Raw genomic sequence first — 15,315 nt, forward strand, 5'->3', positions numbered from 1 at the left:
TCCCCCTCACTCTATCTATCTATCGCCCTCACTCTATCTCTAGCACTCACTCTATCTTTCTATCGCCCTCACTCTATCTATCTATCGCCCTCACTCGATCTATCTGTCGCCCTCACTCGATCTATCTGTCGCCCTCACTCTATCTATCTGTCGCCCTCACTCTATCTATCTGTTGTCCTCACTCTATCTATCGCCCTCACTCTATCTGTCTATCTATCTATCGCCCTCACTTCCTCTATCTATCGCCCCTCACTCTATTTATCACCCTCACTCATTCTATCTATCTATCGCCCTCACTCTATCTATCTATTGCCCTCACTCTATCTATCTATCGCCCTCACTCTATCTATCTATCGCCCTCACTCTTTCACCCTCACTCTATCTATCACCCTCTATCTATCCCCCTCTATCTATCTATCTATCTATCTATCTATCTATCTATCTATCTATCTATCTATCTATCTATCTATCTATCTATCTATCTATCTATCTATCTATCTATCTATCTTTCTATCTATCTATCTATCCATCCATCTATCACCCTCACTCTATCTATCTGTCCATCTATCTATCGCCCGCACTCTATCTGTCTATCTATCCCACTCACGCTATCTATCTATCGCCATCCCTCTATCTTTCTATCTATCTATTGATCGCCCTCACGCTGTCTATCGCCCTCTATCTATCTATCGCTCTATCTATCTATCTATCACCCTCACTCTATCTATCTGTCCATCTATCTATCGCCCTCACTCTATCTGTCTATCTATCGCACTCACGCTATCTATCTATCGCCATCACTCTATCTTTCTATCTATTGATCGCCCTCACTCTATCTATCTATCGCCCTCTATCTATCTATCTATCCATCGCCCTCACTCTATCTATCTATCTATCTATCTATCTATCTATCTATCTATCTATCTATCTATCTATCTATCGCCCTCAGTCTATCTATCGCCCTCACTCTATCCATCGCCTTCCCTCTATCTATCGCCCTCCCTCTATCTATCGATCGCCTTCACTCTATCTTTCTATCGCACTCACTCTATCTATCTATTGCATCACCACAGCATCACTCAGCACCACCACAGAATCACTCAGGGGCACCACAACATCACTATGCGCTACCACAGCATTACTGAACGCCACAGCATCACTCGTCGTCACCACAGCATCAATCTGTGCACCCATTCAACAACAACTGGTTCAAATATGTTCTCTCAATGTTTCAAGCTTCATTACAAATGTCACAAAAAGATGTTAATATTTCACTTCTGTTCTTGTGTTTTAGTCACAATAAAATATACTGAACATAATCATCACAAAAGTTATTTACAAAAGTTTAAGCTATTGCCATTATAAATTACAATAACTTTCATGTAAGTATTAATTATTTTAAAAAATTAAAAGCCATTGTTATTAGTAATATCAATACATCTAAGTCACGTAAATACAACACATATTGCATTACAAATGCTATAGGGGTCACATTTGCGAAAGTTATAACTATTGGCATTGTAAATGACAAAGCTATTAATTTTGCTATTTTCAAAACCAACACATAAATAAAAAATTTGTCATTTACAATACCAATAGCTCACACTTTCCTAATGTGAGACCTATTGCGTTGCAAATGCTTGTTAGTTCTTGAGCTTGACATAATCAGATTGTGGCTCTTGTCAATTTAACTTGTCCTACTCTAGAATGTTTACTTCTTGTATGAGCCGTTCACCAATGCCAGAAAGGATGAAGCAGTTGGGTTATTTCTCAATCCTCACTGCTTCCCCTGGGAATGTTCTTCCTGTGCATGCCTGGCAGGATGTTCTATAAAGCCAGCGGCGGCCTTCCGAGTAGGAAACCACTGAGAGAGAAATGATTCTCCTGTTTTACCGGAAGTTCTGCCTGCATCACCTTCCGGGATTGCGACCGGGTTCGATTACTCCTCTTCTGTGGGAGTTGCAGGCTCCCTCTGAATCCACCCTAGTTGAGCAACAGTCTATCTTTGCTAATCATTGTAGTCTGCCCATGACACTATTAAAATAGCAAGACTGTAGACAGAGCCCTAAAGGTCGAAGTTCAAACGAACTTAACATATTTGCCAATGTGAAAGGAAATTCCAGTACACCGGGGACACTGTCGCAGGTGACATCTGTGGAATTATAAGCATGGCAAAATGAATGTACAATTAACAAGCATTTACAATGCAATGGTTTCGCCTTTGGAAAAGTTAGAGCTATTGGCATTGTAAATGACAACATTTGTATTTATGTGTTGGTTTTGAAAACAGATAAATAGTAGTACACAGTACAGGTGGGTGAGCCACTGAGAGGTCGAGCCTGATGCACTGATCTGGCTCAGTTCAAGGTCCAATTCGACCCTCAAGTCTAAAGCAAGCTGAACTTTCATGTAGCGCCTACCTTAATGCGCCAAGAAGTATGTGCAAACCAGTAGCTTTCAATACGAAAAGGGTAAGACAAAGAGACCTCTTCTATGGATTAAACTATGCACTTAGGAACTAGAAAATCTGCGATCAAGTTCAGCTTTCCTACTTTATAAAAGTGTGATCCTTGGCAAGTATTTTATTTTACGGAACCTCGTTTTTTAATCATTACATATGAGAACACCTTTAAATATGCAAGAGTAAGATGTGGCTGTACGAAAAATTATTGGGTTTGATTTAATAGATTAGAATGCTGCTTTGTCTAAGAATTTAAGCACATACACATGACCAGTGACTCGCCCCTTAATTTACCGATGGCATTGTCAGGGTGCCAGGAATGGTTAAATATGAAAACTTTTATCAAACGCCTGTCGATGCAGTGTTCGGATGAGATGTCCAGGGACGAAATGCTTATGCATTTAAACATATACACTTGTTTTTTTAATGTGAAGAAAGGTTCTCGTATTTTTGCAAGATGTTTTATAATGTGCATGCCGATTGCCAAATACTTTCAGGGATCGGCTTGTGCACAGGCTCGTAGAGTTTAGACAGACCCATAGCTCGTTTCTCCCTGTTAGTTTGCTAGCTGGTGACCCACCTCTGTCACAGTGCTAGAAATTTGCTTGTGAATGTTTGTGTGTCACAGCAGTGTTCCACTACAGTAACGTGTGGCATTGGGTTGGGTAAAGTCGGACAGGTCATGGGTGTGTAGTTTATGGGCGCAGTCTGGGGTGTGTGGGAGTGTCACCTCACCTCTCATAAGCCCCTTTTATGTTGTGTGCCAGCTAGGTCCCATGAATAAAGCACCAAAGCGGGGGCCACCTATAATCCATTCCTTGGATGGGTGTGTCTGAGCTGCTGCACAGCGGAATGGTTGTAGATAGCCATGTGTTCATCAGGCAGATACGTAGAGCAGAAGGGGGGCTCAAATGTGTAGGTAACTTGCACCGGTCAGAAGGAGGGACTGCTACCAAGAGCAGAGAGTTTTCCGTGGGTAGACAGCTGTGACTACAGGTATGGTCAGGTGGGCAGAGGGGTGCCCCGGACAGCAGGCACCTTTATAGGGGGTATTCACCAGCAGGAATGGGGGGCTAAGAGGGCGCAGGAGACTTCACAAGGGACACAGATGGATGCTGCGAAGGGCAGGCAGGCTCCCATGGGGAAGAAGGGTGGTACACCCAGCAGCTTTAGGGGGCAGAGCTGTGGATGCGGGAGCCGGCAGCTGTACAGGAGGCAATCCCAGCAGCAGGCAGGTTTACAAGGGACACGGGATGCCACTGATCCCATGCACGGGGGGAAGTGAAACCACAAGACCAACAAAAAGGCACAGTTTGACCAGTGAGGGAACGGGCTGCAGCAGCCCTCTCTACAGACCTAAGACACGCATCATGCCCCCCACTAACAGCACACGGGCAAGAAATACAAACAAGGATCAGTAAATTAACTTTTTTATCTTTCCTTGCCGGTGACTGTTCTTGAAACCAGACTTGCAGTGGAAAGTTAGACTTAGCGACCCCTTGTGGCCGAGTCGTCCCAGCGTCACTGGGTGCCCAAGAATGGCTCTGCTTGTGGTCGCAAGAGCACATTGCCTCCCCGGGTAATTGAGCAGCAGCTGGGTCTGGGCGCGGCCCTCGACACCTGGTGGATGCGGAGCGCCTCGGATGTATCCCGGGAGCTCCTCACCCAGCAGCCTGTAGCCCGGAGTAGAACGGGATAAATAAAGGGATTCGTCACCGCTTGTGCCCATTCCAGATATTGGCCCAGTGCGTGCATCTCAATAGGTCAGCGCCAAATATTTAGGGACTGCTTCACCACTGTTACGGGTGCTTTTCCACATACCTGAACACTTCCCAACAGGCTGCAGTAGACCGCAATGAGGTCCGTAGAAAAATACAACCACTCAATAGATTTGGCTTTCTGACGCTTACCTGTGTGGTGAAATGTAAGTAATATTGCTTAATAAGGTTTCACTCCACAGGTAATTCTTTCTGGTATGGGTACACGGTTTCCACGAACAGCTCGAAGAAGATCGGCACGCTGCTGTTCAGAAACACACCAAGCAAGATGCAGGATGTGTACAGCGTGGCTAGAATCAAATAAACGGAAAAGCGAAGAGCATTTACTTTTTGCTGATTTAGACGACGCTCAAGTAATTATTTCTAAGTGCCACATCTTAATTAGAACACAATGGGAAGGGACTGAACATTTCGATGCTACTGTAATGGGCACATTTCCTTTTGACTACTGATGAAGGGACCGAGCCTTGGGACGATTAGAACGAGATCCTCGCTCTTCGGGAGCGATTTGTGTCTAGAAACAGATGACGCCATGAAAATGCAGATGAAGAGGCAGCGGCTAAGAGCACAGCTTTCAACTTTATTCGTCGCAGTAAAAAACAAGTCAGGTCCCGGGCCGGCAGCCAATCACGGCGCGGCCGGGAAATGACGTCACAGGGGTGTCCCGGGCCGGCAGCCAATCACAGCGCGGCCCGGGAAATGACGTCACGGGGGTGTCCTGGGCCGGCAGCCAATCACAGCGCGGCCCAGGACAAAGGGGCGGGACTTAAAAAAAGACCGAGAAACGCCCCCGAATCGCGGTTTCAGGGGAAAGCGTGATTGACAGCCTCTGTCTCCCAATGGTTAGCCTCCATTTATGGAGCTAGCCAATGGGAGACAGAGGCGGGTCATCGATCCCACATAGAACTCATAAGGTTTTTTAGCGCATGCGCACTACGTGCAGGCAAAACCTAATAAAAAAAACACCCAAACGCTGTAAGTGTGCTTTTCCTTTAGTTGATGACTTGCTTGATGCCCCTGTCGCTGTCGAGAGCTGCTCGGAGCAGAAGTCTGAGCAGAGCCTCTTGGCGGTCAGGTCTTCCTCACCACGTGAGGTCAGCTTGGTGAGAGTCACAGCTCCACCCCACCTCCAAATGTGAGTGCGACTTGTGACGAGTAGCACTCAAGGCCTCTGTGAAGGCGTCGCCGGAAACTAGAGCTAAATAAGTATCCCCAGCAAAGGGGCATGCAACATGGGAGCGCATTTCATGACTTTGAACCATCAGTACTACCCGAGGCACCAAACTGGGCTCGGCACAAAGGTAAACAGAGTCAATCATGTCAAACATGTAATTCTTCAAGGAGGCGTATGCACAGGTAGAAATAAAAAAAGGCACATTTAAATCAAACTCAGGCTGCACCTCACAAACACTGAAAATGAAATCGCAGCAAATTAAAATGCCTCACACCCAAAACATTGATGTCGGTGGACAGTGTCATGATGGAAATGATGCAGCTCTCAGGCCAATCTCCTGGCTAAGTAGTACTGCAGTGAGATTTTGAGGCCCAGATGCTTAACAAAGAGAAACATAGGGCCAGATGTATCTAGCAGTTTTACCCATTCTGTGTCTATGGGAAAATGTGTTCGTACATCTGGCCCTATAGATCCTTACTTCTCCAGATCAATCGGAAATAAAATCATCACCTCATTAAGAGATGGCTGGTACCCATGGGTTATAATACCAGACGCGATGCTACCAATTTCACCCAGTTTCAACACTCAAGTTACGGCCATCACATTGATTTGACACGGAATGAGAAATAACATGTGGGCGCCAGAATTATCAGGTCTGTTATGGCATGTGATTCACAAATTCCAGGCCCTTTTTTTAACACACATCTTCCACCTGTTTTTAGTGAGAAAATAGGTTTGGAAAAGCATTTGGTTCTATCAGACGCATTTGTTACCAAAATCCAAACAAGGCCAAGGGAGTAGCAGATGTTACTGTATCTTTAATACTGTATACTTTACCACTAATATCTAAGAAAGGGCCAGTGGATCTAGAAAGGTGGCAGGAGTATCTTAAAGCCACAGTGATAGGGGGTTTGTGAATAGAATTTATTTGTATGTGTATTGGACGAGTAATGATTATAAAAACCTTTTTTTTCTGTGCTGTACAATTTTATTGACTGTGATTTTATTTTCCTTGTGTAAAGAATTGTGATTTAATTGACTGCGATATTGTTTTCTTTGTGTAATGAACTGTGATTTATTTTACTGTACCTGTTCAAAGAATTATCTTTGAATTTTTAACCAAAAATTTTGTGTAATTTTGTGTAACCAGAGGCTTTTAACCTATTGAAAATAAACAGACTGTGAACGTTCACTTTTTAGTGTGGAACTCTTTACCCAATGTTTACCCAATGTTCACTTTCGCTGGAGTATTCTGCCCGTGTTAGAAGGCTAGAATGAACGACCGTATGAATGGTTAGAATCTATATAGCAATATAACAAGTAGTAGCTATAGTGCATACCCAGGGATTTCCTTTTGATCTATCAGAAGCATTCCTGTACCAAGTAAAACTCGTCATTGTGCAGTGTGGTAATTCAGCAAAAACATGAAGAATTAAATATGACGGTAGTGTGAGGATTTTGTCGTAAAGGAGCAAACTTCTGAATTCTGACGCTAATCCCAAATCTCCACTTTCAGAGCTTGTATTGACCTCATACGACTCTCCGCACGGGTAAATGGCAGAGGTGTGTGAGAGAGATATTTTAGGTGACTTTTCACTGGTGAAATTAAGACATCTCAGGCAGGTCAAATGTGAGCAAACTGAGAAATTTCACCAAAAGGATATTGCAAGGCCCACGGGAATGATAGACGAGATATTAACGGGGGCCACACATTATGCTATTCCTTATAGAGCACTCCAGTCTGGGACGCCCTACTTTTCAATATGAGTTAGGAGCGAACTTACATTTTTACTATTTTTTCCTAAATCTCCCTCTTCTGTGTTGCCAAAAAACGAACAGATATGTTTGATAGACTGGTAATAAGTGGGTAAGTAGCAGAAATGTGCCACAATTTTTAAAAGTGTCTAATTAAGTAGCTGGTTAATCGCTGTGAACGTTTTGGGGGTATGCGTACAATATGTCTGTTATTCCTCTGCAGCCAGAAAAGTAGGGAGTCGTTAATGGTTTACAAGGATGTTGAAAAACACATGATTGATGGGACCTGCCTGTAAAAGGATAACTGTAATGCGAGATCTACATGCTTGTAGCGCCCAGGCTGTTAGTATTTTTCAAAAGAAATGTGTGTGAAAGATGCTTGTCTGAAAAACAGAAGTGGTAGTATCTATCCATCTAAATGATGAAAGACTGAGTTGGTTAACTAGTCAGGATGTCACACCCAGGTTTCTGCAACACATTTGTTATATTTTGGTGTTTTCTGGAAACCAATTGCTTTGCCTGCAAAGTTTCTTACCAAGTCACTAAAAGTTGTATTTATGCTACAATTACTTTTTGGTAAAGGACCATCCTGCAAAAACCCATAAGATATTTAATTTATTTTAAAGAAAATTGTCTGGAAGCGATTTTAGACACTTACCCAAATATACATATAAAATGATGTTGGAAAATGTCATTCTTTTGATTTGAAAAAAGTTGGTATGGCATGGCAAACACAATATACCAAACAACAAACAAGCATTTACAATGCAACGGTTTCGCCTTTGTAAAAGTTTGAGCTATTGGCATTGTAAATGACAAATTTTGTATTTATGTGTTGGTTTTGAAAGCAGATAAATAAATGGCATTGTCATTTACAATGCCAATAGCTTAATCTCACAAATGCGAGACCTATTGCATTTGCACACACAGACAGAGCACCACACACAGACAGAGCAACACACACACACAGACAGAGCAACACACACACACAGACAGAGCAACACACACACACAGATAGAGCAACACACACACACAGACAGAGCAACACACACACAGACAGATATTTACAATGCAACAGTTTCGCCTTTGTAAAAGTTTGAGCTATTGGCATTGTAAATGACAAATTTTGTATTTATGTGTTGGTTTTGAAAGCAGATAAATAAATGGCATTGTCATTTACAATGCCAATAGCTTGATCTCTCACAAATGCGAGACCTATTGCATTTGCACACACACACACAGCCACACCCAGAGACAGAGCCACAGACAAAGCCACACCCACAGACAAAGCCACACCCACACAGACAGAGCAACACACCCACACAGACAGAGCAACACACCCACACAGACAGAGCAACACACAGACAGAGCAACACACCCACACAGACAGAGCAACACACAGACAGAGCAACACACCCACACAGACAGAGCAACACAGACAGAGCAACACACACAGACAGAGCAACACACGCAGACAGAGCAACACACACAGACAGAGCAACACACACACAGCCGTCCGTAGGAGGGAATGTTTTGAGCCCCCGATCATCGCCCCTGTGCGCCCTCTGCAGACCTGCTACCTCGCTATGGTAGACCCTCCCTGGGGTTAGGGGAGGGGGAGGCTTTTCCAAATAATGTGTGTGTGGACAATGGCCCATATCCATGGCACAGACTTTTGTGTAGAAATAGCGTGTTTGTTACTTTACCACAGATTTGTTGCTTTACCACAGATTTTGGCTCTTTTGCTAATTTTTGAACATCTTTTAAAGTTTCCAGAAAACAATAAAAATATGAGAAATGACAGACGAAGGAGGAGCAGCCACGGTGGCAGCTATTATCTTAAACTAGCAACGCTAAAGCACGGACTGAGGTACTCAATTAACTTTAATAGTAGCTGAATTTGCAAGTCTGCGCAATGGGCACCTTTAGCAGCAAAGCCAGCATGAAATGGACCCTAAAGCAAACAAGAAAAAAATGGGACACCTCCCCTTTGGTTGTACTGCGTAATGGGGGTCCTCAGTCACCCGAGTTCCAGTATCTCTGCTCGGCTTGCAGGTGATCGCGCACAGTGTGGGCTACGGCGAAGTAGTAGTCGCAGGGGGTGGCTACGTTGCGGTCTTCACCAAGGTGAAATGCAGGTGCCGGTTGAAGTTCTTCTTCAGGTCGGTCACATTCTCCACACCTGCCAGGCCGCGCACGCTGATTTGCTTGCGCTTCTCTTGGTCAGTCAGAGGCCGCGACATGGTGCTGGAGAGGGGAGGACACGGAGGCAGAGGTAAACCGACTGCGGCGGAGGCACTAAAAGCTGACAACCGAGACAGGGAGTGAAGGGGGTCTAAAAAATACCCCCGGCCCAGCAAGCCCTGTCCAATTACAGCACAGGCTGCTGCAGGCAGGAAACTCTAACCAATCAGAACTAAGCCCCGCCCACAACCACCCGGGTCAGACACAGCCCTGCGAGCAGCAAGTCCAGACAAATAACAGACGTTCCTTGGACACTGCCCCGCCAATCATGGTCTAGCTTCACCGTAGGACTCCCTAACCAATGACAGCCCATTGTGAGTCCTACTGGAGACCAATGGAGGCTTCGCACGGAAAACAGTCAGGATATTACACAACAGAATACACATAAATCGCTGATGAGCACGACATTACAGCTTGCCATATCTGGCTGCTCAAATGTGTGCTGCATCTAGACGGGGATGCAATAATCAATAAAGTTGTGGTTAAGTGATATCAGCAAATACTCGCCGTAAAGCGCTTTGACGCCTCGCCAGGGGTAGTAAACGCTGTATAAATCCAATTACAATTCAGTAGAGGTCGCCCCCGCACTAAAGCACACGCGCATTCTTGTCCGAATTATAACACACAAGAAAAAAATATATAATTCCTTCAGTCGATGCACACTAATAGCCAGTTTTCACTTTTTTCATCGCTTCACTATCAAAACCATGACGTTTCCGAACATTTTTGCTGCTGTCGCTATTAAATAAAGTCGCTTGGGCAAAGGGGAAGCTTTTGCCGGAGACACGGACAGCGGGAAGGGGGGGTGGGAACCGACAGCGGGAGGGGGGGGCTGGAACGGGCAACTCCTGGATGATACGCAGTTCGGTTTCCGGAGGGGACACGGAACCGAAACTGCGCTGATAAAGGCCTCCGATGAAATTAGAAACATCTTGGATTCGGGAGGAGCAGCAGTGCTCATCCTGTTGGATCTCTCGGCGGCCTTTGACACGGTCGACCATGCTATCTTGGTTGACCGTGTCACAGCCCTGGGGATTAATAATTTGGCCAAAGATCTTATAGCCTCTTTTTTGGCTAACCGCAAACAGGCAGTCAAACTGGGCAATTATTATTCACCGACTTCTAAACTGCCATGCGGGGTCCCCCAAGGATCGTCGTTAAGCCCTGCGCTTTTTAACATTTATGTTGCAGACTTGGCAAGGGTCATAAAATCTCATGGGATGCGCCTAACTACTTACGCCGATGACACCCAACTTGTGTTGGCGGTCCATAAGAACGGCCCAGTGGTAGCAGCTAATTTCCAGGAGGGGATACTGGAGGTACAAGCATGGATGCACAGTAATTGTCTAAAACTGAATGCGGAGAAAACGGAGGTTATGACCTTTGGTAACATCTCTCCAGAATGGTCCCCGATTTGGTGGCCTACTCAGATGGGTCCTCCTCCGGTCCCAGTCGCAAAGGTCAGGAATCTTGGAGTGATCTTTGATAAACATCTGTCCTTCAAACACCATGTAAATAGGGTTGTCTCAGCTGCCTTTTATACGTTGAAAAAGATAAAAAAGCTGCTACCGTACTTACCATCATCAGCTGGAAAAACCCTAATTACCACCTTGGTGTCTTCCAAGCTTGATTACGGAAATGCCCTCTTTCTCAACACTCATAAATATATCTTGAACAAGCTTCAATCTGTTCAAAATATGGCAGCCAGAATCCTTCTCAACATTCCAAGGCGCCAGTCCATCTCGGCAGCTATACGCCATCTTCATTGGCTAAGAGTGGAGAGCAGGATCAAATTTAAGGCCTTATGTATTGCTTATAAGGCCACTCATCATACTGGCCCGAAGTTTTTAAGAGAGGCATTTCAGCTATACACCCCTATAGGGAACCTAAGATCAGCAGCTAGCTGTTTACTATCTGTGCCCCGAACAAGAACCTCCACTTGGGGAGATAGACGATTCTTGGTAGCAACTCCCAGACTGTGGAACTCTCTCCCTTCACATATCAAAACTGCCCCCACTCTTATCTGTTTTCGTAGGGCTTTGAAGACTTGGCTCTTTAACCAATAAGTTTGTGTGCTGATTACTGTTTCCTAAAGCATCATACTGCGCCTAGACACCCTCGGGTATTAGCTGCGCATTAAAAATTCCATAAATAAATAAATAAATAAACATGGACAGCGGGAGGGGGGGCGGGAACGGGCACACATGGACAGCGGGAGGGGGGTCGGTAACGGGCACACGGACAGCGGGAGGGGGGGCGGGGGAAGACAGGACAGCAAGCACTCACCAAGGACGACTTCTTCCGGCGGAATGACCAAAAAAAAAACTCCCCCCAAAAAAAAAAACACGCCCACAGCCGCATGACGTAGAGAAAAGCCTAAAAATCGCAGGAACGCCCACGAATCTGCTCGCAGAATGACAAGCATATCTCTCTTCCAATCGCTAGCCTCCATTTATGGAGCTAGCCAATGGAACAGAGAGGCGGTGACCAAGCCACATTACTGTTCTCATTAGATTTCGCCTGCGCGAAACGCTGCTTGCGCAGCTTTCGACAGGCGAAACCTAAAAAACAAAGGGGCTGATTACGACTTTGGTGCAGTTGCGCGGGCTCTCAGCCGGCACAGCTGTGCCAAAGAGGCACAAGGACCACCCACCTGATCATGAGTTCAACTCGTGCTGGCGGACGGTCCTTTTGCCTTTCCCACAGCGGTGCCCTGAAAAAGGTCACCACAGTGGGAACGGCAAAAATGTGGAACTAGAGGTACAAGCAGACAGGGGGCACATATTTTGCCCCCTGAATGCATCCCCGTGGTGGTGGGGGGGGATGGGGGCTCTTTAGGAGCCCTCTTGTTTCCCCACCACCAGCCTTTTCGTGGCAGGCTTACTGCCATGAAAATGCTGGCGGTAGAGAACTCGTAATATACTCGGCGGGATTGCGCCAGTCCCGCTTAGCATATTCCATTACCCCTCCGCCGGGTCACCACCAGGGAACGGTGGTTCCCTGGCACAGCTGGTGCACAGCCGCCGGTCCACAACCAGGATGGCTCAGAGAGTCGTAATCCGGCGGATGGCTACCCACCACCGCGAGTCTGGTGGTCCATGGACCACCAAGCTCGTAATCAGGCCCAAAGAGAAGGGTGGTCTTCATGCCAGAGTATATTACTTTTTTTCTTTAACACAGCAGGAAGGCTGATGGAGGCTTTTGTTCAGCCCCAAATTGCTACCCTTTTATGTTAGGTTATAAAAGCTGTTTGATCAGCTCTATAGCAACTCATTAAGGGCCTGATTACAAGTTTGATGGTCTTGGAGTGGGCCACCAAACTAACGCCACGCTCCAAGACCGTGAAACCCCATAGTCAGCCCGCCTGCCGTATTCTGACTGGAATACAGGTTGGGCAGTCCTGCGGTGGCGGTTCCATGGCGGTGCCTTTCTAAGGTCTAAGGTTTATTGGGGAAAGGCACCGCTGTGGGAGCGCCGCAACCCGTTCCTGCACGGACCGAAATGTCAATATTGTGAGTTTTGTTCCGAGCAGGAAAGGGGTTTACACAGACAGGGGGGCACATGCATGCACCTCTTTGAGAGAGAGATTTTTATAAGGCACTCACAACATTGTAAAATAGTGCTAAGTAGCACATTAAAAGAAAAGCCAGGATTGAAGCATACCAATAACAATCAAACTGTATCTAAAAGTATTTGTTTCAATATTAATGCAGCCCCTGGAGAGTGCAGTAAAATTCAAAGTATAGGTCATGCGAACTTCCTGAACAGAAAAGTAAAATAAAGACTTAGGGCTTGATTTATATATTGGCAGTTAGCATACTCTGTCACAACAGGAAACAGTTTCCGACAATATAATGGTCTGCTCGTTAAACTTAGATGCGGGCAAACCATATCTTGGCAGAAATGGCTATATGTCTGCACGCCTAATTTAGATGGACATATAGCTGTTTTTTTACTGCCCGTCACTGCCAAGAAAACCCTGGCAGTAAGGGGTAGTAAAAAAACTAAAAATGCCCCCTCAGCTCCCATGGTGAGGGTGACATTTTCTTTTTAATTTCAAAAAGAAAATCTTGCTTTGGGATTTTCTTTTTGAAACAACAGCTGAGGAGAAGCGTAGCCACCCAGCAGCCGAGGAGAAGCGTAGCCACCCAGCAGCCGGTGAAATGTAATTTACCCGACAGGTGAGCGAGCTCCAGCCTGCAGCGGCAGCCTCGTGTGGCCTGCCTTCGACAACGAGAGACTGCTGCAATGCTAGAAACGAGCGCCAACACCACCATCTAGCTGCACCCCGCCCAAACTGCACTCGAAGAGGTAATTGGAAGTACAACGAGGGAAAGACAACACCGTCTGCATATGCACAGGAGCACCTACCAACAAGCGGGCACATATTTACACCACCATCACCCTTGGATACCTGCTACTCTCCACTGAAGTGACACGTGTGCGCCATGGACAAGGAAGCCCTGCAGCACAGCCAGGAGAACGCTTCACCCGCGCCCCACAGCCCCTGCAGCAGCAAAGGTACCCTCCCAGCACTGTAGACAAGAACCACTCGGCCCGCAGCTCTAGCAACAAAGGGACATTAACTACAGAAGTGCTGCCCAGTGGCCGCCAGTGGTACTGCAGTCGTCCCAACTAAGCAGCAACAAAAGACACGGAGGCCTGTGTGGTGCGAAAGGACCACAGCATTGCTCTCAATGCTCATACTACCCACCACAAGTGACTGCAAGGGGAAGGAACCAGCCAGGGCACGAATCCAAACACAGCCAACAGAGAGAGAAACGGCCCTTACAAGGAGACACGATGCATGAACTCCAATGTCCAGAAGACTCTCTGAAGCGCCTCCAGCAAGCACAGAAGCTGTCCTGTTCTGCACAACAGGGTGACTACAGCGCCACCCTCTCCCTACTAGCAACAGTAGGGTCAGCATGGCAGGCAAGTCAAGCGCAGGAAAAGGGGCGGAAGGAACTGTGTTTCAAAAGTCAGCCCAAAGGAAAGCCATACACAGACTCAAATCAACGGTGCAATGGCGCAAATGGCCACGCATAGCAAGCGACCCGCCCAGGGATATATGACGTTACAACGCATACTTTTACCACGCATGCCTTTACAACGCGGTATTTACAACGAATACCTTTACAACGCATAGTGCTTTGGGGCGCTGGATAGTGAATAGTTTAATTTACTATTCCAACTCCTGTCCCCGTGGATAGTAGGGAAGGTGTTGGATAGTAAATTAAATCTATTCCCTATCCTAGAACGCCCCCTAGCGCAATGCGTTGTAATGGTTTGCGTTTTAAAAGTTGCGTTGTAAAGGCACTGCGTGGTAAAAGTTGCGTTGTAAAGGATGTTTCCCCCCGCCCAGACATGCAAGCGCCTGCAGTGCTCAGCACGACATGGCACTCATGTAGGAGTAGTCTCAGCATTTCTACGACCCAGGACCCTGGTAGTAGAAGAAGGGACACCACCTGCCACCCCCTCCTGCAAAACACCAGGAGAGACTGACAAGCTCCACAGAGAGCCGCCAGAAACCCAGAGCCGAATGCAAGCAGTTTCACGCGGGATAGCCACCGCCAGCGAACGTGAGAGACCAGCCAGACGGCAACGTCTCGAAGTAGCTATCCCCACCTAAAGTGCAAGAAAGTCTGGTGCAGAACACGCGCCACACGTGGCTGCCCAACGCCACCACCAGTGAAGAAGTCGCTTCACCCGCTCCCCACTGATGAATGGGCACAACCCGCAACCACCCCACAGGCACCCGAAGTGCCAGAAGAAAGCGTCAAAGAGTGAGACCGAACACGCAAGTCAGAAGCGGGCAGAAAGCTGCGCCAGTGAATCTGACTACACAGACAGCACCCAGGAGACCTCTCCACACAGAAGCACTGCTGAATGCAGGTAGGAGA

At 46.5% G+C, this 15,315-nt stretch overlaps 1 long non-coding RNA gene across 1 annotated transcript in view; it reads right to left on the reverse strand.

The window, feature by feature from the left end:
• The window catches only part of LOC144771980 (uncharacterized), a 63,551-nt gene extending 49,579 nt beyond the window's left edge, over positions 1-13,972 (reverse strand). The window contains exon 1 of the long non-coding RNA XR_013599578.1: positions 13,827-13,972. This is a non-coding gene — a long non-coding RNA (uncharacterized LOC144771980). The remainder of the gene's footprint in view (positions 1-13,826) is intronic.
• Between the last annotated feature and the right edge of the window lie 1,343 nt (positions 13,973-15,315).

The sequence above is a fragment of the Lissotriton helveticus genome, chromosome 1_1 (assembly GCF_964261635.1).
Source record: "Lissotriton helveticus chromosome 1_1, aLisHel1.1, whole genome shotgun sequence".
Lineage (NCBI taxonomy): Eukaryota > Metazoa > Chordata > Amphibia > Caudata > Salamandridae > Lissotriton > Lissotriton helveticus.